Here is a 27,570-nt window from a genome sequence, read left to right as displayed (position 1 = left end):
TTTGCCAGCTGAGAAATCTCAGGCAAGATATTTAAGTTCTCTAAATGTGAAAGATCTTATTGGTAAAATGGGGACTATCATAGTGCCAATCTAAAAAGGTTGTTGTGAGGAATAATGAGGAAAATGGGAAGCTCTTAGAACTGTATGTGATACACAATGACTAGTTAAATATGTCACCAGGATCTGTCAAAGACAGCTGTGAAACAGAATTAGAGCAATGCCTGACAATTAAGCAATGACAAAAGTCCTAATTTTCAAGGATTGAGAGAGTATGGACCCGAAATACATGCCTGTGATGCACAGTGATATCCAGGGGAACCACAGAAAACATCTTAAAGAGATGGTTTATGAGCACTTAGAAAAGAAAGTGGTAAGCCTGGGGACCCAAAATGAGTGCATACATGATAAACAAACCAGGTGAACTTTAACTCCTGTTGGATTGAAGGTCAAGGGTATGTATTTGTAATTACAATAACAGCAAATACTTAGGTTGCACTTATGTGCCAGGCACCATTCCAGGTACCCTGCACATATTAGATGATTCAATCCATACAAAAGCCCTAAAGGGAAGTACTATCAATATTCTCAATGATATATGAAGATATTGAGGCACAAAGGGTTTAAGTCATTTGTCTAATATCACACAATTATAGGAAATATTAGAGCTAGGATTTAAATTGATGAAGTCCAGCTCCACAGCCTGTTCCAAGCACTATAGCATGAACACTACAGCTCTGTTATCCCATTCCCATAGTAGACATTGCTAATCAACCCCAGCATTCATTATCACTGAACAGGTTCAACATTTTTCTCAAAATAGTTAAGAGGAACTACACCTACCTAATCTGGTAGTATTGTCACACCAGAGGAAATTCATTTGTCATTCCTGTCATTGGCATAATATGTCCAAATATTCATAAGGAAGGAAGCAATTATTATTATGGAATTGGTGGAAAAGAGATCCCGTGAGAGATTTACAGTTGGCTGAACATATATATCTTAAAACATCATACTTCTCACCAACAGGCCAATGTGCGTCCGAAGGGAGTCTCCAGGAGTTGCCCTAAGTGGTCTGTACTTTAGCTGGTTTTCTGCAACCTAGTCATCACAGACTTTCATGAAGAGCTAAAGCATAGGATCTGGTGAATACACAACTACGTCACACCATAGTTTTGAGATCATAGTTCAAAACATTCTCTGAGGCTCTATATCCACAGGAGTCTGCAGAGGCCAAGTTGTCCCTCTAGACATTGTCTTATTGCACCTGTCTTTACTCAGGCTTGTGGGAGATCCTGGGGCTAGCAATGGAGAGAGAGGCACAAGAAGAGGCAGAGCAGGCCGGGATGTTCAGAGCAGATATATAAAAAATGACACCTGGGTCTCACCAGGTGGACTCCAGTACCCAGCCATAGACAATGAGTTGTGTCAGCTCTCTAGCCATAGTAAATTGCTCCCAGAGGATGTGGATTCTCATTAAAGGTGAGAAGGTGTCCACAGCCCAACTGGCCCCTCCCTGCTTCTAGGTGAGGTTGGTCCTAGCGGGGTAAGACTGTGAGCAGAAGACTTGGAGCAACATTCCTAGTGTGGTTAAATATCAGCTTATACCACAGCCCTGCTTACATATATGTAATGAGGAAAGTAAGCGGGTCTAAAGGCTGGTCAAAAAGTGTCACTGCAAGAAAATGAGGCTCTTTTATTGCTGGAAAGAAAAGCACCTTGTGCAAACAAGGGAACAGGTTCTCTAGCCCACCATCTATCTTTCAGTGCAGCACTGCAACAGCAATGACATCCATCTGTTTGTTGATTTCTTTTCTAAGGCAGGAAATGAGGTGTCCATAGAGACCCTGGATGAATAATGCATAACATCTGCAAACAAAATCAACCCTCAATTAACTGTACTGGTGGAGAGAGGCTGCAAGAATCGAAAATATCTGACAATCCTAGAAAAGTTTTATTTCTCCTTGAAAATGTTGGAGAGGTAAACAGTAGAAGATTCAGCCACACAAACACTAGAAACAAACTCATGGATTGCACATGCTGTGCATACACAACATTTACACTCACACACATGCTTGTGTGTATGCACACACATTCAGTTCACACAAACTTATACACAGGTTGAGTCCCAATTCAAAAAGCAAGTAGACTTCCTCAGGAGGGTACTGTATTCTCTGTTGCTAGGAAGTAGGTAAGCAGGAGTAGAAAATGCTTGTTGCAGATGCTGGAAAGGAGATTCAAGCATCTGCTGGGAGGAATGCCTTTAGGCTTACCTGAAGCCCTTAGAATTTGTGATTTCAAAATTTGCTCAAGTTCAGCAATAGGTTATATCCCATATCAATGTGTCCTGCACCATGAAGTATATTAGGAAACCCCCAGATAGTCTCCTTCTACCTGGGAATTTGGTAAAATAACCATAAAACAGCAGCACATTCTGTTGCAGTTGTCTGTAGACTTGGTTTCTGATAGATTTCAACAGATTACTGAAGGAAATTAGATTTTGTCAGTCAGCTATCATACATTTGAATGCATACATATCTACATACACTCTTATTCCTAACCTTAGTGAAACCACACAGATATTAAAGGACTTTCCAGAGCTCATACAGGTGGTTAAGGTCTTTGCTGAACAAGGACCTCATGTTCCCATTCCCTGCCCAGTACTTCATTCACTTACTTGGGCTGTAGGAGGAGGCTATACTTATTTAATATGGTCACATCCTGAATCCTGGCCTCATGTCTGTACCTCTCTGCCTTTGGCCACCAGGACTTGGGTAGTGGTGCTGCAAGCATGTGGTGGTGCCTCTCAGGAGGGTATGTCGGAAATGTACATGCATCCCATTTGAAACAAGAAAGGCAACGAGAACACCAACATGCTGATTCATCAGGATGTGACCTCCCATTCCTCTGGGGTTATATACAGCATCATGAAAAGTCTACATTCCCAGATTAAGAGAACCTATTACTTTTCTTTGGTAAAAGCCTTTTAAAGGCAATAAAGAATATCTCCTACTGATCTCCAGTTTATGTGTTACATCAAAAATGGAAGTATCGAGGGTCCACTTTTGATACTTACTGAATGGAGGCAGAAGATCAAAGTTTACTGTTTTTTAAAAAAGAAATGAAAAAAAAAACTTGAAAAAAAATGCTGACCTTAAGACACATGGATGCTAATATCTTCACTCCTTTGTATTCCCTTGGTGGTGTCCTGCCCACAGATGTCCCATGGGCCGTGCTACCACCAGAACTCTGTAGTTTTGCTGTGCTCAGGGAAGACTCCCCAGCATAGGTGGGATAAAAGCCAGTGGATGGAAAATCCTACACTAAAAACTTGAACTCATCATGTATCATGTAGCACAAGCGCCAGGTTCTGCCTCTGGATGTGCAGACACATAAGAATGTGGGATTCAGGGATAATAGAATATTGGTGGGGCAAAACATGAGCTAGAGGTTGGAGAGGAAAAGACAGACATATGGTAAATCTCTGAATGGCTCTCAATTGCCAGAAGTTGCTGCTTGGGAAGACCTGGTTTTATTTTCTGAACTATTAATTCATCCAACCATCCATTAATTGATTCATCCATTCATCCAACTAGCCAGCCATTTAAGGTTTTTTTCCAGCTTTTTAGACATTTATCTTGAAAATTCATCCCTCTTTGCTACCATTATAAAATTTGGGCTATCAAGTTACCAGTTATTTATTTAATACAAATTAATCAGATAGCAACATAGTAGACTTGCCACTGTGTCAGGCACTGGGCACAGAGTGGTGAAAAACTTAGATCATAGAGCTTGCAATCTTGAGAGGAAGGCATCAAATATTCAAATCATACAAGCAAATCAGCAAAAAAACGTAATAAATGCTATAACAGAAGAATACAAGCAGCCATGAGTTCTTATAAAAATGAGCCATATAGTGTCCAGCAAAAGGCTTCCACAAGGAAGTAACACGTCAGCTAAGACCTAATAAAGCTTAATTATTGAAGGGATAAGATAGATTTTCTCAAGCAGCAGAAACAGCAAGTGTAAAGGCCTTTGGGTTGAAATGATGCTGTCCATGGTGGCATCCAAATAGAAGTTATACACATTTTCCACATGCTACTTGACGTCAAGACCTGTGCTTGCTACTAAGGCAAAGATGGAGAATATATAAAAGATACAGCCTGAGGTGTGAGTCCACTGAAGAAAGGGACCATGTCTAGTTCTTCCTCATATCTCCAGAACCTAACACAGTCCCATAGGAAACTATCGTGGATCACGGGGAGTTTAATGGATTGAGCTAAAAGACTGGAAGTTGTACAGAAGAGTGGCAAGACCACTCCAGAAAGGAGATGGTGACAGAGCAAGGCTTGAAAGCAGCAACACAACTAGGGGATGAGAGGGAGTAGGAAGCAACTCCTCTGCTTGGAGGGGTGTGTGGGGGAGCATTAGACTATAGTCAGAGGCTTGTAGAAGTAAACAGGGGCCACAGTGGTGAGGCTCTCAAAATCCAGGGTGGACTTAATTCATTCTGATCCCAGAAATGAGGCACAATGGAGACATGTTCATTTCAAAGATGCATTTGCCAACCTTGTTGGCCTATCCCCTGCAATGCAAAGCCTGAAAGGATGGAGCATCCCACAATTGCTTAATAGATGAACCCCACGCCAAAAAGCAATGCACGTTCCCATCATTCCCTCTGCCAGCCCTCCAGATGCAGCACACAGCCCTCTATATTCAAGGAACAGGAGAGAAGGGAAAGAAGGCCAGCCAGGAGAAGAGCCCCCAGTAGTCAAATAACTTCAGGATAAAGGCTACAGTGTGAAGCAGAAAGGATTACATTGCTCAAAATTCTCCTGCTGTAGGGGACAGAACAATATTTATGACAGTAGTCCTGCCTCCCACTAGGCATCCACCTGCTGCGAGTCAGAAGCTGTCCTTGGTCCACTCCTGCTCCTCCATTTAAGGTGTTTTAGCACCCCAATAGGCTTGTTGCCTTCAAAAAGCTGGAGAGAAATGCCCTGCCTGACATTAACTCTAGGTAGGTGGAGAGCGGTGAGCCATGAACAAGTTACAGTTAGCTAAATGAATCAGCCAATAGGTAGTTAGAGCTGCGTGTTATATATAATAATAAGTAAGCTAGATCCAGAAGGGTTTAGCAACCTGCTGAAGGTCAAACAGCTTTTGAGTTACAGAGCTGGATAGCTGAACCCCAACCTCTCTCCGGTCTTCAGAGTAGAGTGACGCTAAATCCAGTTGATTGGAACGAGCAAGGCTCAAACCCTCGTTCTAGACAGAGGCTTTGGGGCATGCAGAAGGGGTGGTATATCATCATGATATCAGGCACAGCTTGGAAAAGGGAAGGGGAAGGAGAGAAGTGAGCAGGAAAGGGAGGATTCTGGAGGTGGGGGTAGGGATGGGAGGTGGGGGAAGGATACACCAGTGTAACCTCCCAATGCCTGGGGCTGCAGCGCAGAAACCGAGCAATTTCCTCTCCTGATTCCCTACTAAATAAAATAAACGTCTCTGCCTCATGTCACAGTTTGCATTTTGAATCTGATTCATGGGGAAAGCATTGGCAGGTAATCTTTATCCGTTTCAAGTGTTTAACTTTTCACGCAGAATACTAATGACAAACATGCAAAAGAGGAGAAACATCAACCTTGGCACTAAGAAAATTAATCTTTCAATACAAAGGAAGAAATTAAACTTTCCAATGCTGTCAACACATTCATATTCTTTATCTTTTCTTCATTGTTCATTTTTAGTAGTGTCTTGACATTTGTGAGGGATTTGCCCTAAGGGGGGAAAAACCAAATTGAAAAATTCCACTATTGTTCAAAATTTCCCCCATGAATATCTGTTTTCTTGCAGAGAGCCATCACTTGCTCACACATCTTCACCTTTTGCTCCATTCTGTCATCAACATAAGCATCTTTCCTTCTTTTGGAGGCCCATTTTCCTCAAAGACATAGTGTTGGTGTCACATCACTGACATAGCTAAGTGTGCTGTGTAGTGGAGGATAGTCAGAGGTCAGCTCATCCCTGTCTCCACTTTACTGACTCACTTTCACACACAGCCTTCTCACGGTGCAGTGTCCCACAGCTGGCAAGCAGCAGAAGTGGGATTGAAGTTTCCACCCTTACAGCCTTGTACTTATCCATGTAACACAACATGCACTCATCCCATCCTTGCGGCAAACCTTGGGTGCTACATAGCCATTGTGGGCTAACAGAGCTCCAGCCCCCAGGAGTAGGGGGACTGACTGGAGGGTGTTTGGGGTGGTGGTTTCCTGGAGTCCTCACTGATGGCTGATGAGCAGATATAGCCAAACAGCTTGAACTGCAGATGGGACCGTGAAAGCCTATGAAGCAGCACCTTAGATAAACTAGTGGAAAATAATAGGGGGAAGCAGAGAATCCTTAGAGACTGCAGGTTTGGTGGGCTGGGGGAACATCAGTCTTAATGAAGAGAGACCCATGGCCAGGGAAAGAAGGTTGGGTTGGGATAAATATGAACCCAAACAGGAGCTTGAATAGATGAGACTGAGACCCACTGTCGCTCAAAGAAAAGGTCTAGGAGCTGGACACCTAGATGCTGTCTTCAAACATTCATTCCAAAACCTTCCCCAGGCACCTACTATGTCCAGTCACTTCTTCTGAAGTCCTAGAGGTTCAGAGATGAAGAGGATACAGGTATTACAATTCTGGAGTTTACTTTAAAGACTAGTGAACAGATAAGCACAATGCAATGAGTTATGTGGGCTGAGGGAGGGAGGCCCAACTGTGGTCAGAGCCTAGAGGAAGGGCACTCACTGGGCTTCAGAGGAGGTGGTTCAATGTTGGTTTCTCAAGTGCCAGTATCCTTGCTCTACTCTGAGGCTGCAGAAAGACCACGAGACTAGGGTATGAACTCTGACCTCACTCTAGCTGCGCAACTTGAATCTACGTTACATATTTTGTTCTCAATCTCCTTATATGTAGAATGTGAATACAATGCGTCATATGACTGAATTATAAAAATAATATATATGAGCACATCTTCCTCAAAGTTGGTATATGTTAATTTCTCCCTGCCATTAATCAAGAATAAACTTATATGCACTGGACCTAAACATGAAAACATAAAAACCTTTATTCATCAAAATTGTTTCTAGATTTTAAAAATATCAATTTGAAAGTTATTTTGGGTAAAAAGTAAATAAATGTAAACTCTTATTTCTCCTTCCCATCCACCCTTTTTGTTTGTTTGTTTGTTGTTTGTTTTCTTGAGACGTGGTCTCACTCTGATGCCCAGGCTGGAGGGCAGTGGCGCGATCTTGGCTCACTGCAACCTCCGCCTCCCAAGTTCAAGCGATTCTCCTGCCTTAGCCTCCTAAGTAGCTGGGATTACAGGCATGTGCCACCATGCCTGGCTAATTTTTTATATTTTTAGTAGAGACGGGGTTTCACTGTGTTAGCCAGGATGGTCTTGATCTCCTAACCTCATGATCTGCCCCTGCGTTGGCCTTCCAAAGTGCTGGGGTTACAGGTGTGAGCCACTGCACCCAGCCTACCCTAGTATTCTTTTCTACAGTGTCCATAGTACATGATCCTACTACATTTGCTTGAGTATTTCTAGAGTTTGTCATCTTTTGGAAGGATTTTCTGTATCTCTTGGAAATTTATGCTGTCTCCTGAAAATTGATATTAATATGATTATCGTTAATCAACAGATTGGAAAGGTCACATACACCATACAACTCTTTCTTGGCCTTCAGCTCAGAGGTCATTGAATTGGGAGACTATAATGAAGTATAAAATACCAAGATAATGATGGCATCAGCAAACCATAGCTGTGGTTTAGTTAAGTAGGAAACCTACCAGGCACCATGTTAGAAGCCTTTATAAATAGACGTGATGTCATCTGAGTCTCATAACAACCCTAGCTAGGGAGATCCTGTTTTACGCAAAAAGAAATTGATCAATGGTCATAGAGCTAACAGACAGAAGTAGGACTCAAAAATAGGTATTTCTGACATCAAAAACCACACTCTATTCCCCAGCATTTCCATGGTATCCTCCTTATAGACACACATTTATATATTCCTATCTCAATTCCCTTTTACAAAAACTGAAAACTTTAGCTTTAATCAACCCAACATGGTTGCCGTGTCTAGCAGAAGGTTCATTTTTTTTTCCTAAATTTCTTATTCTCTAACTCATAAACTTAAAATAAAAGGTTTCAAGTTCAAAACCAGTTCAATAAAAGCCACCCCAGAAATAAACGATTGCATTCATTACCATGACTCTATTAATACTATTGATTTTCCCCTGCACTGTTTTCGTTTTCTTTGTTCTCTTTATAGACCACTAGCAGTGGGAAAGCTTACCATTAACCCCACAGGCAGCACTGGCAGATCACCACGCTGTCACTCTCGCCCTCTTTTGTGTGTGAGCATAATAATTGCAGGCTGTGGCACAGCTTTTCACCTATCAGTCATTGAGGCCTGTTGGAGACAATACACTCATTACATGGAGCTCCCCAGACAGGCTGCTGTCAGTTTGCAATCCCAGATTAAAAGGCACCTTTAATTTTGTAGTGCTCTCAGTAGTATATCACACATTGGTACTATGTTGGCAAAAATAGGGCTCAGTTCTGCCCCAGTCATCTCCCCCATCCACAATTACCAGATACCGTGCCTTGAGCAGCTCCAGGTTCTAATTTCCAATCCAATCAACCAATTAACCAGAAGGAGCTAGTTTAGTACTTCAATGTTTTACCCACTGAGTAGGTAAGTCAAGCACCAATGAAAGGTTAAGGATTAGAGCTGATCAACTACTGCAAGCATCTCCTGACATTGAACCAAAAGAGGGTGGAGAGTGTCCTATGGGTCCACAGGATAAAACTCAAGTGGTCTAGAGGAAGCCTCCAAATGCCACCTGGTATTTGGTAACATGGTAACCTCTGCTTCCCCTTTCATCTTCCCCTCATCCACCCTGTTACCCAAAATTCAGCTTCACAGTTGACCCTTTGCAGGGAAAATTCTCTACCAATCCCAGCAACATTTCTCTCCAGTTCCTACAACTTCCCTTGAGAAGGAACTGCAAGCCTTAATCATCACACTCAAATCTGGTTTGGATTCCGGGAGAGTTCACATATAAATTATCAAACAGTTAAATGCTAGTCGGGGAGCAAACCAGCCATTCCAAACATAAGCAGCTACAGCAAAGTGAGCATTTGATGCTGGATGAAAGGACAACAGAGGAAAGAGCTTTGTGGGCAGTGAGCAAAAGCATTCTAGGTTTGAGTATTTTCAGACTATAAGGTTTGAGGGTTTTTTTTCATGCCCTCTACATGAGAGGGAAACTGAGAAGACCTCTTTCACCACAGGCACAATGGGGTTTTGTAGGCAAGCCTCACCAGCGTACAGGGCAGGCCTTCCTGATAGGGCATTAGCAGAGCCCCTTCTCACTAAAGAGAGTCTCCCCCACATCTTGCACATTTGCAGACATCTGTGTGGTACCAACAGAGAAATAACTGAGCAACCAAACCACCAGTAGAGCTCTTAGATTAAGAACCTTGGTTCAATGAAGGAGTTTTGAGCAGGTGCTGGACAGAAAGACTGAGAACCCTATGAAAAGCCAATCAGCCTGCTGTGGCCTGGAACTGATTGACCAGGGGCCAGGAAGGAGCACAGAGGGGTAACCTGGCAAAGAACAAAGGAAGAGGTAGCCACTGGCAGAGAATGACTAGGACACAAGAGGCCCAGAAGAGAGCTAGGACTGGGAATCCAAATTTACATATGGATGTCTAAGAGAACTTCAGGTTCACAATGAGGCTCTCTTAGGCATCACCTGCAGATAAATCAGAACGCTTTTTTTACTTGTTTGTTTCTAATAAGTTCTACATGCTTTCCATTTCATTGAGAGAATCTGGCCTTCTTCATTCATCTGAGCTAGTCGTCCTTGTAAATTCAGAGTTGAAAAATGTAATTCAGGCATTAAATGCTGGGGAGCCATAGTAGAAAAGAAAGATAACCACCAGCTCCAAAGCACAGTGCCTGGGCGGGCCTGTTGTGTGTGCAGAGCATCCCACCATGCAAGGCAGTGTTTAAAGCTGTGAACACACAGATGCAGGAACTGTGGTCTCCATTTTCATGGTGTTCTCACCCTTCATAGTGTCCTTGGTCAAGGTGGGGAGGCCAGAGAGAGCTATAAAAATATATAGAATAATTCACGCTGCACAGGCTAAGCACCAAATAAATCATGCAGGCATTCACCGCTATAGAGTTCCTAAGCAGCACAGTGTGACCCAGGGTGGCCAGGGAAGACTTCAGAGAGAAGTTGAGCCTTGAAGGCTGGAAAAAAAAAAAAACACTGCTGGTGAGAGGGGAGTCACTGACCACAAAGTTGGGCAGGCAAGTCTGCCTGTCACCCAGAGTTTGGGAGGCCAGCATTGACATCCATCAGCCACTCAAGTGACATGAAATTCACATCCCAAGGCAGGTCCTGCCCACCAAGCTATAGGAGATTTTTCCTGCTTTAACTCTAGGAGCACTGTTGCTTCTTGTGGGTGACTAAAGTGAGCAGAGCCTGGAGTTTGTCAAAAGTCACCCAGGAAGTCTGGGGGGAGGCTCTGAATCAGTAAAAATGAGCACAAAGCAGGTGTGGAAACAGCCTAAGAGTCCATCAACAGGTGAATGGATAAAGCAACTGTATCATATACACATAACAGAATATTATCCAGCCTTTAAAAAGGTAAAAATCCTGCCATAGGCAACAACAAGGATGAACTCGAAGAACATTACGTTAAGTGAAACAAGCCCATCACAGAGGACAAATACTGTAGTATATTCCACTTACATGATGTATCTAAACAATCAAACACATACAGAGGGCTGGATGGTGGCTGCCAGAAGCTGGGGAGAGGGGGAAATGGGAAGAGGCTGTAAGAGGTGTAAAGTTTCCATTAGAGATCTGCTGTACACCATTGTGTTTATAGTTAACAACACTGTATTGCACACATGAAATATTTTTAAGAGGGTAGACCTCATGTGAAGTGTTCTTACCACAATTCTTTTTTAAGGAGCACAAGATAGGAACTGCAGAGATACCTGCAGGGCAAGAGAAGTTGGTGCCCACCTGAGAGATGACGACACGGCCCCTCCTGTCCCTCCGCCAATACGAACACCAGCTTGTTCACATCCCCAGTGACTGTACCATGCAAAGAAGGGAGAGGCAAAAGCTGAGCACTAGAACCAAAAAAGCTGAGTTTGACTGGACCACGTTCCTTTTGCATCCCAACAACTCACGCATAATCACTTCTTGACACCAGGTGAAGTCTCTAACCTTAATATCCTCATCTGTGAAATGGAGAAATTGACACCACCTGAGCAGGGATGGCGTAAGGAGCAGAGATAATGAGGAATTCCTGCCACAAGGTTAGGAGGGAGAAATGGGAAGGTGTTTCTGTTTTGACGTAAGAGTATTAGGACTTAAGGAAAAATCAATAATCAAAAGATGAAACAGAAAACTCTCCTATATACTTGGAAATTAAGAAACATACCTCTAAATAACCCATGAGTCAAAAAAGAAATTATAATACAAATAGGAAACTATTTTGAATTCAGTTATATATGTGTGTGTGTGTATGTGTGTGTGTATATATATATATATACATGCAGGATTTGGCTGAAGCAGTGGAGGAAAACGCAGAGACTTAAGGAAGGACAAATATTAGTGCACTCAAACATCCACCTAAACTAGAAAAAGAGAAAAGGAATCCAAAGAAAGTAGAAGAAAGAAAATAATAAATATTAAAGCAGCTGCTAATAATAAATGTAATTTAGAGAGGGCCAAGACAGCCAATAGCAGGTTCTTTGAAAAAGCTAATAAAATTGATATACTTCTGGTGAGGCTCATAAAAAAGAAAGGAGCAAATAACCAGTATCAGGGATGACTAGTGAGGGCATTTAGCTGGGTATTATTGGTGCTTCCAGAGGTAAAGCCTCGGTCTATTTCAGGATCCTGAAAATGCAGGGGAGAGACAAACTGTGTCCATGAAAATACCAGGAAGTGATTTGGGGAAAGTAAGTACTCTGGGCCAGTGGTTCGGTGGAGAGTGAGCCCCTGACCGGGGAAGCCAGGGAAGGCATTGCAGTGGGGGTAGGTCTCTGTTGGATCCCACAAGGAGAACCTTTAATGATTGAGGGAACACAGGTGATATGAAAGAAGACTGTGTCTCACAATCTTCTCAAGCTCGGGCTCCGGAGTCAAAGGAACTGAATTTGCATCCCATCTCTGCAACTACCAGCTTTGTTACATTGTACAAATCTCTGTGCCTCTGTTTCCTCATCTGTAAAATGAGAGTAATGATAGCATCTCTCCTTAAAGGTTGTCATGAGCATTTAAAGAGCTGGTACTCAGCTGCATTGAGTATTACTGTTATTATTTTTACACCTCTATTAACGTAGTGTAATGTACCAATGTGGGCAAGAAGCCAGAACTGCACTTCTGTGGATAGGCCCAGACAATAGGGCCTCCTTCATCTCTCCATCTGCTCAGCGGTCATTTATTAAGCACCTCCTTTGTACTAGGAACAGCTAGAACAGCTACTCCCCCTACCCAGGTTGTCAACATGCTGCCCAGAACGGAGGGGCATCTCCAGTCAACACCCAGGCCAATGCACATGCCAAACGGGGCCTTCTGTCCATCACTGTTTGGGGGGTGGGGGTAGGCAAGGTGAAGAGTCATCCCTCAGATACTCAAGTGCTCAAGAATCAAGACAAAAGTTGATGATAATAGCCCTGAGTGGAAGTGGGTGATTTTTTAAAAACTAGACATTTTATCTAAGGAAAATCAGAGGTCACATGGCAGGTGGAAAAAAAAAAAAGCAAAACAGCAAGCTATAGCTTTGATCTCAACTTTCATGCCAAGAGCTAGGGTGCTGGTGTGCACAGGAGCCAGAAGTGGAGGAGGGTAGCCGGGCTGACCACCACCGGGCAGCAGCACCCATGTCTGGGTCTCCTGGAGCACAGGACATCATGCTCTTTGACCTTCCTCGACCACCAGAGAACCAAGTCTGTTTTTCACAGGGGCAGGGCAGAGCGGACTGAGTTCAGAACTTTTCAGGCAAGTTCACAGGGCCATAAATCACAGAAATGGAAAACAGGAGCAAGAAATAAAACCCCTGGCTTCTCAAGAACTGCCAGCCACATTCTTTTGGCTGTAAATAACCACAGTTAAGCCAAGTACCCTTTGCACTTCTCAGCAGGGAAGTGCTTGAAAACATCTGATATAAGGATTTTAAATGCTCTCTGCCAACATCTATTTAACACCCAGAGCTAAGTGTCCAGTGCTTTAAGAAGAGCTCTGGTGTTCCTGCCCCACCCTCGCCAGTGCTCTAGGAGGCTGAGCACATCCTTGGTCCACTGGGAGAGGTTTTGCAGGAATGGATGTCTGCATGGCACCATGAATGAGCATCAGGGGGTCAATTGGGCCTGGCATAGGAATATGTGTGGCCTGTGCCAAGGGCCCCGTTGTCCGCAGTGCCAGCTTGGCTCTCACCATTCAGTAAGCTGGTGATGCAGTGGCTGAACCCAAATTCAAACCTACATTGTCTTAGTTCCAAAGCTCTGGCATATTTTCAGTGGGTATCCACACAACATAACCAGAAAATACATCCGGGGGGCGGGGGGGGTGGGTAAATGTGGCTGTGTTTTTGGAGTTGGGATGATCTCTCTCTCTCCTTCTTTCTTCCCACTCCTCCATACCTTTACAATTTCACGTTACAGAATAGTCTTGTAGTCAGGAACTCAGACTTGTCGATACTGCATTTTCACTTTGATGATATCTCATTAAAAAAAATGACTGAAAAGCAATGTTTTGGATCATCTGGGTGGCCATCTTTTATGAAGAACAGCCCAAAGTTCCAGTGCCACCATTCATGTTTGTGTTTACCAGGAGAGTTGCTGCAAATTAAGACTGAATGACATCATGGCCATCTGTGGAGATAAAGATTTCAGAGTAATTTGAAAAGAGAAAAGTGAGGAGATAAATTGAGTCCTCTGGGTAGAATAAGCAAGAAGTGGAACTCAAACAACCTCCATAGCAGTCTGTGCCTTGGTCACACGCCTCAGTTCATTAGCAGTAACGATGGCAGTAAGTACTCCAGGAAAAATGTTTCTGTTCTCAATTCCAGGGATAATTAGATTAAATACTATTTAACACACATTTCAATAAGCCACAATGCTACCCTTATCTTCAAATAAACCGAGTAGCTTCATGGAATTACCAGTGACAGCTCATTAAAACCGGCTTTGGAGATTTTGATTAATCATGGATCTGAATATCTTGAACTAACAAAGAAAGCCTCGATGTATTAATACAATTTTGAAGCTTATTTTTGTAAACAGGCATTCCCTTCATTAGTATTATTAGACTAAAAGGATAGATGTTACATATAAATTGAATCTGTGTCTACACAACTGCACTGTTAACACAGCATCAACACTTTAAACAGAACACAACACACATCTGATAAAATTAATATTGTTAATTTGAATTATATTTGAATTTATTTACATATAACTAATACATGTGGTTTTGATTTATAGAATATAAGAACTATAAGGCTATGAGATTTATACTTAGTTTAATAGTTGCACATATTAGAGAAATGACAGAATAAAAATCATTAGATTCAACATAAGGATTTCTGAGAATTCCTTTTTCTTTCAAATGGAATTGATTCATTACTCAGGTTTCAGCAACATTGACATAATGAAACCCTACTGTTGGATATTTAGGTTGCTTTCTGGTTTTTTTTTTTTTAGAAATATAAAAAATGTGCAATTAATCTTTTTTCCAAGTATCTTTGTTGTGTTTGAGCAAACCTATAGGATAAATTTCTAAACATGGCAATGCTGGGTCAAACTGTAGAAGAAAGTATGATGCTCATAAATGCTGTTAAAATTACCCTCTAACAAGATTGCAATTATTCTTTCAAACTATGCATGGGAAATGTCTATTTCAACATACCTTGACATTTTTTGAATCTTTGCCAATCTGCTAATCTGACAGGTAAAGATATATCAAAGTTGTTTTCACTTACATTTCTCTAATCAAAAGAAGGTTGAGTATTTTTTCATGTTTGGTGTTTTTCATTTTTTATTGTGTATATGGATTACCTATTGATGCTCTTTACTGATTTTCTATTGGATTGTTTCTTGATTTTCTCATTTGTTAGTCATCTTTGCATACCATTTCTTTATCTTTCATGTGGGGAATACTCGGTCTTGTTTTTCATGTCTCTGTTGGCTTCCCTAAAGTAAAATTATTGAATAGGATTAATTTTTTTAAAATAAAATACATCAACCCTCCTTTTCTGTAGCCTTTTTATGATTTTACTATTATTAACTATTGTACCCATGTAGAATTTCTTTTCTAGAAAGCATGAGGAAGGTATTGTAATGTCTTTTCCTTTTTCCAGATATCAACATAGTTTAGTATTGAATAATCTATCTTTTTCTGCTCATTTGAAATGTCAAGTTAACATATACTAGATGTAAGTTCTCCCAATATTTGTACCTATTTCTGCACTTTTCTGTTGCATTGAACTATTTGTCTATTCCTGTGCCAGTAAGTAGTGTGTATTTATAAAACATATGACATTCGATAAGGCTAGTCTTGTCATGTCAATCTTCTTTTTTAATGTTTTCACATGTCTTCTCATGGGCTTAATTTTCTGGATCAGAAATCTGCAAACTTTTTCTTAAAGGGATAGATAGTAAATAATTTAGACTTTTGTGACCCATTCAGTCTCTGTAGTAACTACTCAACTCTGCCTTTGTAGCTGGAAAACAGCCACAGACCATTCATAACCAAATGATAGTGGCTGTGTTCTAATAAAACTTTATTTACAAAAACAGCAGTGGGCTGGATTTGGGCAAGCCACAGACTGCCAACTCCTCTTCTGAATGAGCCATAGTATCATTTTGGAAACTCTTCTCACCAAAGAAACCAAACCATTTTGGGCTATTGTTTGGGATTGCTTACAATGTAATAGTTAATAGCTGGGAAATTAACATTTTTAAGTATCAAATCTTACCATCCAAAAAATACATTCTTTCTACTTAGTCATAGCTTTGGTTTTGTTCCTCAATAAGATTTTGAAGTTTTCTCCTATAACTCCTGAACATTTCTTGTTAAGCTTAGTGTATTTTGTTTTTACATTTGTTTATTATTACATATGAAATTGTTTGTTCCCATTGATTTTTGTTCAAGATGCATAACCTACTAGTTTAATGCAAGGCTTATAATGAGGTCCATAGACCTCCATGAGGTTGATGGAGAAATCCTATGGGAGTTATATAGCTCCTGAAATTGTATGCAACATTTGTGAAAAAGTATATTTTTCTAGGAAGAGAGTCTACATCTTTCACCAGAATTTCAAGATCATCATTCATTCTTCTGCACCAAATATGAGATCCCTGACTTAAGATAAGTAAAGGCAAGGACGCTGTTATCTAAATGGAATCTGGCATCTAAACGGAATCCAAATATAGGTGACCAGAAATATGCTGACAGCAGGGCCAAAGATAGCGAGAGCCACTGACCTGCTCAGGCTATCCGAGAGTAGGTGTGATGGTCAGGTTTATGGAGCACTTTCCCACTGTCTTCCATGCAGGCAGTGCTACCTGAAGCCTAAAGCATTCCAGAAGGTCTGAGGCCGTCAATCTTCCTCTCAAACAACTTTCCCTGACTTTCAGGCTGAGGTGCCTTCTCACTTCCTTCCCATAGAGCCTTGTTCTAACTGCTTACTGAGATCATGGATTGTCTGATTCCAGCATTCCCAACTGCACCCTAATCTCCTGCCAGGGCCTCCTGCTGACCTTCTGTCAACCCCGTAGTTCTACCCTCATGGAGAGAAGCAGCATGGGATGGAGGAAGCACACAGACTTCAGAGTCTAGCTAAATCAAGTTTAAATCTTGCCTTTGCCGACATGTGCTATAAGGGAAGATGTGAACTTCTCTGACCTCAACTTTCTCATAGTAAAAGGGCAACATGAATACCATGACCATAGGGATTAACGGAGACAAAGCATAAAAGCTGAAATCCACTCTTAGGATACGGAGCTTGTCATTCAGGCACGGAAGGGTCATAACTTACTTCTTATACAATCAACTAGCACCAACCAGCCTCCATCACTGCCCATGAAGCCCATGGAATATTGTATACTCTCCCTTCCCACTAGTTGTGGTCTGCTTTCTGCAGGGGTCTCAGCATCTCAATAGGAGAGGTCTATCCAGGCCCTGCCGTTGATCTGGTGTCTTGGTGTCATGCTGTACCCAGGATGCCCCTGATAGCCAAGTTAACATGGGGTACTTAGTATAATTTCTGGCAGCCACTGACCCCAGACCAAACCCACCAAAGGTGAGAGGCTTGTTTTGCTGTATACAGAGAGGGAAGGTTATGCCCTCACATTACAAAGAGCTGGTCTGAACTGAGAATGAGGCTAGGATAATTCTGAAATCCAGAATTAGATCTCAGGCAAGACTTAAATTTAATTTTCCTCTTGGAAGAGGAAGACTCTCACTGACATTTCCCAAGCCTTAGCTTTCTTGTCTGTAAAATGTAGACAAAAATAAGGGCAGCGAAATGTTACTGAATACCTACTATGTGGCAGGAGAAAATGCATCCCCAAAATCCTATGAGAGAGATTCTATTATTACCAAAGAGCACAGAGTGGTTAAGTCATATGATTGAAGTGACAAAAATGAAATCTGAACCAGACAGTGTGATGTTAGAACCTAGGCTCTTAATCACTATCACTTACATATCTGTCCCATGCAGTGCTTTAAATAATATACAATTCATATATTTCTACCACTGTGTCCATGGTAGATGTTTAATGAATGATACTTTCCCATTCTTGAAGTAGAAATTGGTCTTCTTATTAGGAATTGGCCTCCCACCAACTGGCCATCACATCAGGAATTGGCCATATTTTCAGACACTGGCCACTCCATCAGAAACTGAACACTCTATCAGGAATTGGTCATCTTGTCAGGATGATTCTAAAAGGCAATGTTCCAGCTGATGCCTGCCCAGGAATCAAACTGTCACAAGGTGGGCTTGAATTCAACAGACATTGTTCTTTAGTGGAAAAAGAAAACACATTACTACTGAATGCATCTCAAATCCAAGTACCCAGGGATTCTTTCAAGTCCATTGGCATGGAAAGAAGAAGGCAAAGGCATGGGTTTGAGTCCATCTGGAGTACGAGGGTAATCTACCAAGTGCCAAGAACCTCCAGGTATCAGTTTCTCTGGGTCTTATAAGAACTCTAAAAGGGTTCATTGAGTCTACTTGTAGATAAAGATTCTAAGGCCCAAAGAGGATTAAATGAATTGTCTAGATTTATGGAGCTTATAAGTGGTAGACCTGGGATTATGAAACAGGGGCTCCAGGCCCTTTCTATCAAATTTCAGTGTCATCTCCAACCTGGCTGCAATGTATCCCCAGAGAAAGAGTGGCCTATGCCCAGGGAAAACTCTGCCTCCTTTAAAACTGAACCAAATCTGGCTCTGCCCGGGAGCAGCCCTTTTGCTGCCTTTTAAACCATTTTCCAAGGAGTATTTGGATTTAACTATCTGCCACTGCCCCCGGGCTTGGGAGTCCTAAAAGAACAGAGTCGTGTCCACAGTGCCCAATATACAGCCTGGAATGGAGACACAGAAGTCTCACACAAGCAGTGCCAAGATTCTACCAACACTTCTGACAATAGACAGCATTTTCCTGTCAACCAGAGAGACAGTAACCTAATGCACAATACTATTTTTTTTTTAGTCCTTTTTAGGAAGGCAGCAGGATGAGGTAAGAAGACTGCTTATTTTAAGAATCCCATTACTGAAAGTCAATGAGGCAAAAATATCAGTATCAAAATGATAGAAGCAGCCCCGACTGTCCCAGGAAACATCCCTTCCTAAAATGACCACTCACAGGGGAGCCCTTGTGATCAGAAAGGGTGACAGCATCTGTGATCCAGGCACTTAATCTTCAGCAACATACAGATTTATATCCTGACATCATCTCTTCGAATGTGGGATCTCTGGGAAATCGTGGAACCTTTCTGAGACTCCACCTTCTCCTCTCTAAAATGGGCATAATGCCCACTTGAATGGACCTTCTCAAGATTTAAATAAGAGCATTTATGTAACAATGTAACAGCCTTTGTGCCAAGTAGGTTCCTGGTATGATGGTTCCTTCCTCAGAGCTGCAGGGGCAATACTGGCATAGAATGGCAGAGACCATGGGGAAATTTCATCTGGGGAAACAGATGAAAGCTGTAAATCACCCCATCAATGGAACTGGAGGGCTGAACACGAGTTTTACAGTTTCAGAGAATGATAGCAATAACTGTTATTTTTGTTTTTAAATTGAGAAAGATAAGAAACCAAATGCTGTTCAGCCCCAAGCATGTGCTAGCTACTCTGCTTGGAGCTCTACACTCATGATCTTTAGCATGGCCCTGCCAAGTAGGTCCCAGGGTCGCCAGTCTAGTGAGGAGGACACTGAGGCCCAGAGAGCTTGTATACTGTCACCACATTCCCCTTTGAGTGAATAAGACTTCTTCCTTGGTACCCCACGTCACCTTGTATAATCCATCATGAGATCACACACACTGGATGTTGGGGAAAGGGTCAGGGATCAAACCTCTTTTTTGAGATTGATGAAATCCACTTATGTCATCTCTTGCTCTGATTAAAATACACCAATGATAAATTACTAAACTCCTTAACATGGAGATGTGAGTGACAGAAGTGCCACAGACAAGTGGTCCAGGGAGATTACAGCAAACAACAAGAACAAGAATAGTGATGCACAGCTACCTCTTTGCCATAATTTTCTGACTCCTAAGTGTCTGTGAGTGTCTGTGAGGGAAGGGCAATGCATCTGATGAATTAGAAGGGGATCTGGAGGTCATAGCGGTCAAAGATGTATGTAAACCAACAACCTATTGCTTTCGCTTAATATATCAGGAGCCTAAGTACAGTCCCCCCACCCAAGGTAGCAGAACTGTAAAATGGATAGAGTGTCTTGACATGCCCCAGCCTCTCCTGTTTGGGCATATTCCTTTCTCACAGAAGCACTCCTGTAAAAAAGGTTTGGTACTTTCAGCCCTAATCCTCTTCCTTTCTAGAGCTTCTCTCAGGCGACTATCTCCTAAAAATCAGTCACACTTTAATGTTAATATCAAACCACTTGTCTTCTCTCACAGGGTCATTGGCTACCTAAGCCTCTCCTCTAATTCTGGAGCAAAGGGTTTGGCACCGATAAATAGAATTTCAGGCACCAGGTAGAGATTGGAGAAAGCCTTGAAGAAACACCATAGTGGAGGCTATGTGCTTCCCTATAAGAGGTAGGAAGTAGGAGGCTGCTCGGCAGCTCACAGTGGGCCTGCAGACAGACAGGCTGCTGGGGGCTCCACAGACACTGAGAAGCACAGAATGAGACATGCACAGAATATTCTGTCTGCATTTATGCCTGTCTGAATTATAGTAGGATGGAGGAGTAGAAGTATCAAAGGTCTTAGAATCAAGGTGCAAAGCTCATCTCTGTCACTTGCTAGCTGAAAAACCACTGGCAAATTATTTGATTGCATAAAGCTTCAGTTACCAATTCTGCTGAATGGGATAATAATATCTGCCCATCAATCAGTGGTGGTGAATGTTATATGGGGTAGTGAATGCAAAATGGGTGGCAAATCATGAAAACATGACAACCATTAGTTCCCTTCTCTCTCTACCATGGTTGGGCAGATCATATTAAATTAATCCTTCCATGGGATTGTAAAAGTAGCCCATTGAGGCTTAATATTTCCATCTAGAATTGTATTACTTATTGGATCAGGTGCCCTTCACTCCCAAGGCTGTATTCGCCAACAGCATCCTTTAAACAAATGAAGTAAAGCATACGATGCATTTAATAGTTCTAGGGAAGTGGGCCTTTAAAATCCCCACATCTTCTGACCTTTCTGATCCAGTTAAGGCTAGGTGTTGACCTAGAGAGAAAGGTGAATTTGCTTTCCAGGGCAACTCTCTCTGCTCCCAGTGCTCCTGGCTTCTCCTCTCAGGATAACACACTCAAGTCCATAGGAAGTACCTGAAGTTGTGAAGTTTTCAACACAATAGCTTCGTATAAATCAACTTCCTGACCAAGATAAGGATAGTTCTTCTCCTCAAATTACTGTTAAAATTGCATTTGTACAAGTGCTCAAAACTTCTAAAACCCTTTCCCATTGACAGTCAAACTCCGCGGTGAGTAAGTGGTAAGGGGCTATCTCCCTAGATGACTGTGAAGGTGAAACACAGGGCCCAGAAGGCTGGGCCTGAGCCTCAAAGACAGGACACTGTGGATTGGTCTCCAAACCCAATCATCCCAGACCTTCGGCTCACCTGGCCTCACCTCCCACACACCTGCCCTTGCAGGTGAAGTCAGGTGAAGACCACTTGCTCATTGTCTGGCCCCATCTCTTTGCCTGCTCCTGTAAAACACTAAGTCTGTTTTTATTCTTCTCTGAAACTCATTTCTCTTCTTTTGGACAATTCATTAAACATCATTTTAACTTTCTTCCATGGTTGTTAGCCAAGTTCACTTTTTGAACCAAATCTGATAATGCATACTTTCTCAGAATGTCATACGTTTCAGAGATTTTCCAATATCTTAGCTGAAAACCATATGTATTATCTTCTTGTAATTTGACTTAATCTATTCTATATCCATGGTTATATTCCCTTTTTCATCTTTAATCTTTGTGCTTTATTTCTTATTTTCTCAATTATATCTACAAAAAGAATGTCCAGTGTCTTGGTTTCTCTAAAGAATAAGCTTTTAGATTCACTTATAAATTCTAATGTTATTCTCTTTTCTAATACATTAATTTCTACTTATACTTATGGCTTATTCCTTCTTAATTTCCTCAGATGTATCTTTTTTAACTTCTTGTGTTGGATGCTTTCATTCTTTCTCATTGATTAAGAAGGTATTTATGGCTATGGGTTTGCTTCTAAGTACAGCCTTGGTCACATCCCATAAGTTCTGGTTGTTCCAGTAATAGCTGATCATTGTGGTTTTGATTTTCATTTGTACCCAAAAGTTATTTAAGAAAGCTATGCTTCTTTTTTCCCATGTGATTGGGTTTTTTTTTTTTTGTTTTTTTGCTTTGATTTTAACTATAAGTGCTAAAACATGATTCTCCATAGGCAGGAAAGACATTCTACTCCACTTTTTTAAGAACCTGAAGCACGATGAAGTTAAGCGGCTAGCCTAAAACTTTAGTGATAATTAGCAATGAAACCAGAAAAAGGAAAATGAGATCAAAATCTTTTGTGTAAGTAGACGCTCCCTACGATCCTTCTTCAGCAAAAGGGATTGCCTAACTGTTGGTGGCCTGTCTTAGGTCTGAGGAGGGAAGTGATTTGGATGTTTTAGAAGTGTTTTTAGCAGCTGGAAGCCATGCTTATAATGGAGTGGGCAGGCCCTCCTTCAGTCAGACTGAGAGGCAGCTCCCCAGAGTGTTCATGCTCGCTCACTGGGCAGGTATAAGGTAGTCAATGGTTACTGCTCCATCTTTCAGACCAGATCCAGAGCAGCAGAAGTAAAGGCCCTGGCAGGGGCTTCTGGAATTGAACGCAAGCACTCCAGCTGCAAGAACAGCACCCAGGGGTCACTGTTAGACTTGTCTAGAGAGGGTCAAATGTCCATGCTGTTCTGGGTGTGATACTCCATAACTGAGTTCTTTAATCCTATGAAGTAGTTACTAGTCCCCTTCACAGATAAATCAAGTGAGGCTCAGAAAGATGAAGAAACCTCCTCCAGGTCAGGGCTCAAGGTGCAAGATGGCCCCTCCTACAAAAGGGTGGCAAGATACTAGAGGAGGATATAGTAGGGATTTAGACATTCCTATTTCAGAGGAGGCATTGGAAGGGGTTGTTTAATGAGGGACTGGTGAGGTTCTGCCAGGGTTTTAAACTATCACTTACATATTTAACTTTTAAAAGATTTATTTTCCACACTCTGTCCACATGCACTTCTTGTATTCCCCCAAGATAAGGGTGACTTTATCTGCCTCACAGTGTGACTGTGAGCCCTGGAGACTGCGATGCATATGAAAGCTTTGCATGTGGCGGGTGCTCAGTTAGCATGCATGTGGGGTGAAGAAGGCAGGAGCTTTACTCCTCTTCCCTTTTATCATTTTGGTTCTAGCTGGGAGATGGCAGCCTACCTCTTGCAAAAGCAGACACCACTCAAGTGCCAGGGCTGGAAAAAAGCCCAGCAATACCATCTAGTCCAGGGTTCACTACTGGAGTTCCTGGATAGAATTCAGGGGGGTCCATTTAGGTGGGAAACACTTTATCCTCACTAGTCTCATAGCAATATAGAATGTCCTTCATTATACATGTAGGTAACAGACCACAGCTGTCCTAGCTGTGGATCTAGGACATTGTGACCAACAGAAATCACTGGTGTTTATGTGACATAGTTGCCCCAGACATCTCAAAATGTCATTTACATTAATCACTACTTCAGAATTAGATCAGGTACTAAACCCATAATTAGATCTTGTTGCTTAATGTATGAAGTAAGCATATGTATCTCAAGATCATGATTTGTAATATTTTGATAACTCTACTTCAATATAATTAGCTTATTTTATAATCAAATGTATTATATTTTGCTGATAAGAATCTTTATTCTGAGATAAGGTGCATAGGGGCTTCATCAGACTGCTACAGAGACCCCTCACATAAAAACCAGGGTGTTTAAGAACCCTGGTTCAGACATGGAAATGGGCCCAGAGAAGGGATGTGATTCACTCAAGGTCACCCACCAGAGTTGTGACAAGAACCCAAGTTTTCCCAACCTACTAGCATCCCATGACCTTACAAAAAGTGGGGAAACACAGGGGTACACTAGTCACATAATGAGTCATGGCAGCTCTGGGAGCAGGGTTTTGGCTCAGCCAGGGCAGGGCAAGGAAAAGGGAAATAAAAAGCTGTCTATGCAGTCTGCAGCCCTGCTTGCTCAGCCAGCGAGCTGGTTACAAATATTTATTACTTGTTTTGCTGAAGTCTCCTCACATGGAACTGGGTAATAGATTAAATGATTCTTCAGTAGCCACATGAAAGGGTGGGGAGGCTTGATTTCTCTTTGCACTTAAAACCCACATCACGCACGTGTGTTCTTCATAATTGTATTTGAGCAGCTCAGAGAGATAATAGAATACCTCAATATAATATCTCATGAGGGTAGGCATGCCTGCCCGTAGAATAGGGACCCCTCAATGTGGAGTACGGTTTTCCTGCTATCTGAGACTTGCTGAGATCAAAAACTTGGAATGAGAAAGAGGTGCTCCTCAGAGGAGCATGTTCATATGTTTAGGGAGGACTGACATCATCGTGACCAGTAGTTTGCAAACTGAGTACCTGGGACTCCACGGCATGCACCCACCACTCTCCTGGCCTTCCCTGCATACCTGATGCATTTCATTCATGCTGAGCTTTCACCTGAAATTCCTTCTCTACAGTGGTTCACCACTACCACTATTAATATTAATAATAACTATAATAATAATTGGTTAGCAAGTCCTACAGCATGCAGACTGTTGGCAGACAGGAGCTTTCAGTCTATAAGAGGAAGCTTCTCCAAAAACAGCCATTTTAAATACCATGTGACCAGTGTCAGGAGAAGCGAGCACAGGTTTCTGTAGCACCTAAAGAACTGACCTTTTAGCTAACTCCTGAAGAAGTGTGGAAGTAAAAAGAGTTCCAAGCATAGAAAACAGCACATGCAAAGGCATGATGACAAGAAACAGCATGATCCTTTCAGGCCATGGCAAGACTTTCCATCTGCCTTGGCACAGAATGCAACTGTGTCCTGCCCTGGGTAAGCTGCAACAATGTAGGTGGAATTTCTCAGAAAGGCAAAGTTATCTTTGGTTTAGAGCCTGGAAGGAGTTATGATAGGAAAGTAACTCCTATCATATTCTTAGAGGGGGCTGCAGCCCAGAGGAGAGTGGTGCGGGGGACTTCCACCTCCAACTATAGGAGAGCAACTGCCCTAAACCTGGAAAGAAGCAGGGCTGGTGGGGTGAAGTATAAGCCAGCTTCCTGTGTGCAATCCACAGCCATGAGGTCTCCTAGGGCAACCTGGAGAGATCCTCTTCCTAGAAAGTCAGGGATGTAGGAAAGGGGTGGGCAAATTGAGACTGCAGTACTGCGCTGTTTGATTTAGCTTTTCTTCTCATTTACACAATGTTATAGAGCATGGGGTCTAAATGGACTTATGTTAGCAACGAACTAATGTTCCAGATGAAGGAAATGTGTCCATTCACATCCATTTATCTGCCTGCCCTTTAATTCCTCTCCCCTGAGGGTTTACCTACCACATTGGTTGCAAAATAGAAGTTGATTCGGAAAAGCTCACTTTGAGAAAATGACCAACATTAGTATTTCCATGTGAATTGAGAAAACTGAAATATTTGCAGATTAGGAGAAATCAGAAAAGCCTCAAGGAATCTTGCCTTCTGGCCCCCAGGCTGAGTAAGTAGTATCTTCTCTTATGTCCCTCTGCTCAGGGCTTCCCTCTGCCAGTGCTCTGATCCTATGTCTGGTCCTAATCGTTAACTCCTCTGTCTCCCTCTCCAGGTTGCTAACTCATTGAAGGCAGAAATTCATCCTTCTCTGGATTTGCTTGGCTTGGCACAAGATCTGACCCTAAGAGATGCTCAGGAAATGATGAATGAATAAAAGAAATAGCACACCCATGAAAATCAGATCCTGAACTCAGTATCTATGTGTACAAAGCCCAAAAGTGTCCCTGTGTTGCCCACCACTGTGGTTAACACCAGTTACCCATCAGGTCAACTGCAGGCCTTGTCACTCTGGATGCCACATCAGGCAGCCCTGTTGGTGATGGGCCCAGACATTGCAGGACTGGCTCTAACAGTCAGAAGTGAAGCACCTCCCCTGAACCAGGTATTCACTGGGCTCTGATGACAGTCATTCATCAGCCCTCCTATTGCCAAGCGCCAGGTCACTCAGACAGCCAGGAAGTGTCAGAGCTGGGGCTACCCCTGAGGACCAGGGATTTCCCGGAATCTACACATTTCACTTACCTGGGAAAGTCAAGCCCGCCCTTACCCTTGTAGAGTTCATTTCCAAGAGGACTTTGGGGATCATATTAAAGCAGCTCCTTGTCAAGCCATCAAGTGGCAGTGAGGCAGCTATGGGAAGAGTCATAGGCAGTCTTCCTCCCATGACCCCCAGCCCCTACTTCATGAGCTTTCTTCCTTACTGATGTCACACCAACACTCACCACCAAGTTTACTCTACTACCATCTGGAGAACCAGTCTTTCAGCTTTCACAACAGTACGTATTCTCTCAGGGCCAGGCTATAAGAACAAAGGCATAACAATGCAAGTAAATGATGGCAAACTTTGTTTGTTTGTTTGTTTGTTTTTATGAGACGGAGTCTCGCTCTTTCGCCCAGGCTGGAGTGCAGTGGTGCGATCTCAGCTTACTGAAAGCTCTGCCTCCCGGGTTCCCGCCATTCTCCTGCCTCAGCCTCCCGAGTAGCTGGGACTTACAGGCACCTGCCACCATGCCCAGCTAATTTTTTTGTATTTTTAGTATAGACGGGGCTTCACCTTGTTAGCCAGGATAGGATGATCTCAATCTCCTGACCTTGTGATCCACCCACCTCGGCCTCCCAAAGTGCTGGGATTATAGGCGTGAGTCACTGTACCCTACCGGCAAACTTGTATTGAACTCTTCCTATATACCAGGAACCTCGCTGAGTTATTTTACAAACATGTTATTTAATTCCACTAACATCCCCTGAAGAAGATTTATTATGTCACTTTACAGATGAGGAAACTGAGGCCCAGAGAGATTAAGCAATTCATCAATTGCCACAGACATGGTCAGTGGAAGGGCTAGGGTATTATGCCAGTTCCTCCCCAAATTGGTGTATTAGGATGTTCTCCTTAACTCCATCATTAAGCAAAACCATTAATGTATCGAATGAGGTCTTTCTTTATAACTAAGAGTCCTTACTTTTTGTTATTTAAAATACTTTCCCTGGACATTTCTTCTTAATAGACAAATACCTCCCATTGCAATTTTGGAAAGCAGAGAGGTTGCAGGTTCAGCCTGAATGAGGAAGAGAACATCAGTGCCCGGGAGTAGGCTCACTTCAGCTGCTTCCAAGTGAGTGTCTCAACAGGGCAAGCTTCTCCACTGCCTTGACCTCACCCTCTCATCTGAAAAGTAAGGATAATTATATCCATGCTGCCATCCTCAGAGGAGGCCACCAAGAGGACTGAGCAAGGTCATGGTTGAGTGAGGGCTTGACAGGAAGACTTGAGGTGATGGTTGAGTGAGGGCTTGACAGGAAGGCTTGAGGGGAAGACTGAGCAGGGTCTGATGGTCCCCCAGAACCCTCTCTATGTAGCTTTCCTTGGTCTCCTGCTCATGAGCACTTTTAGTTCCATCAAGAACGCACCTGTGTCTTAATTCCCTGGCACATTACCCTTAGCTACCCATTC

At 42.5% G+C, this 27,570-nt stretch overlaps 1 long non-coding RNA gene across 3 annotated transcripts in view; it reads right to left on the bottom strand.

Annotated features, from left to right (window-relative positions):
- Window positions 1–26,534, bottom strand: part of LOC116272463 — a 136,103-nt gene extending 109,569 nt beyond the window's left edge. For 2 of the 3 annotated variants that reach the window (XR_004181136.1, XR_004181138.1), the window contains exons 1-2: window positions 15,147–15,188; window positions 13,731–13,961 (exon numbers count right to left, since the gene is read on the bottom strand). This is a non-coding gene — a long non-coding RNA (uncharacterized LOC116272463). Of the gene's footprint in view, window positions 1–13,730; window positions 13,962–15,146; window positions 15,189–15,219 lie in introns of those variants that run through there. The other variant, XR_004181137.1, reaches the window with a different exon arrangement.
- Window positions 26,535–27,570: the final 1,036 nt, after the last annotated feature.

This window comes from Papio anubis, unplaced genomic scaffold, assembly GCF_008728515.1.
Source record: "Papio anubis isolate 15944 unplaced genomic scaffold, Panubis1.0 scaffold11, whole genome shotgun sequence".
NCBI lineage: Eukaryota > Metazoa > Chordata > Mammalia > Primates > Cercopithecidae > Papio > Papio anubis.
This window is presented reverse-complemented; position numbering and strand designations above follow the sequence as displayed.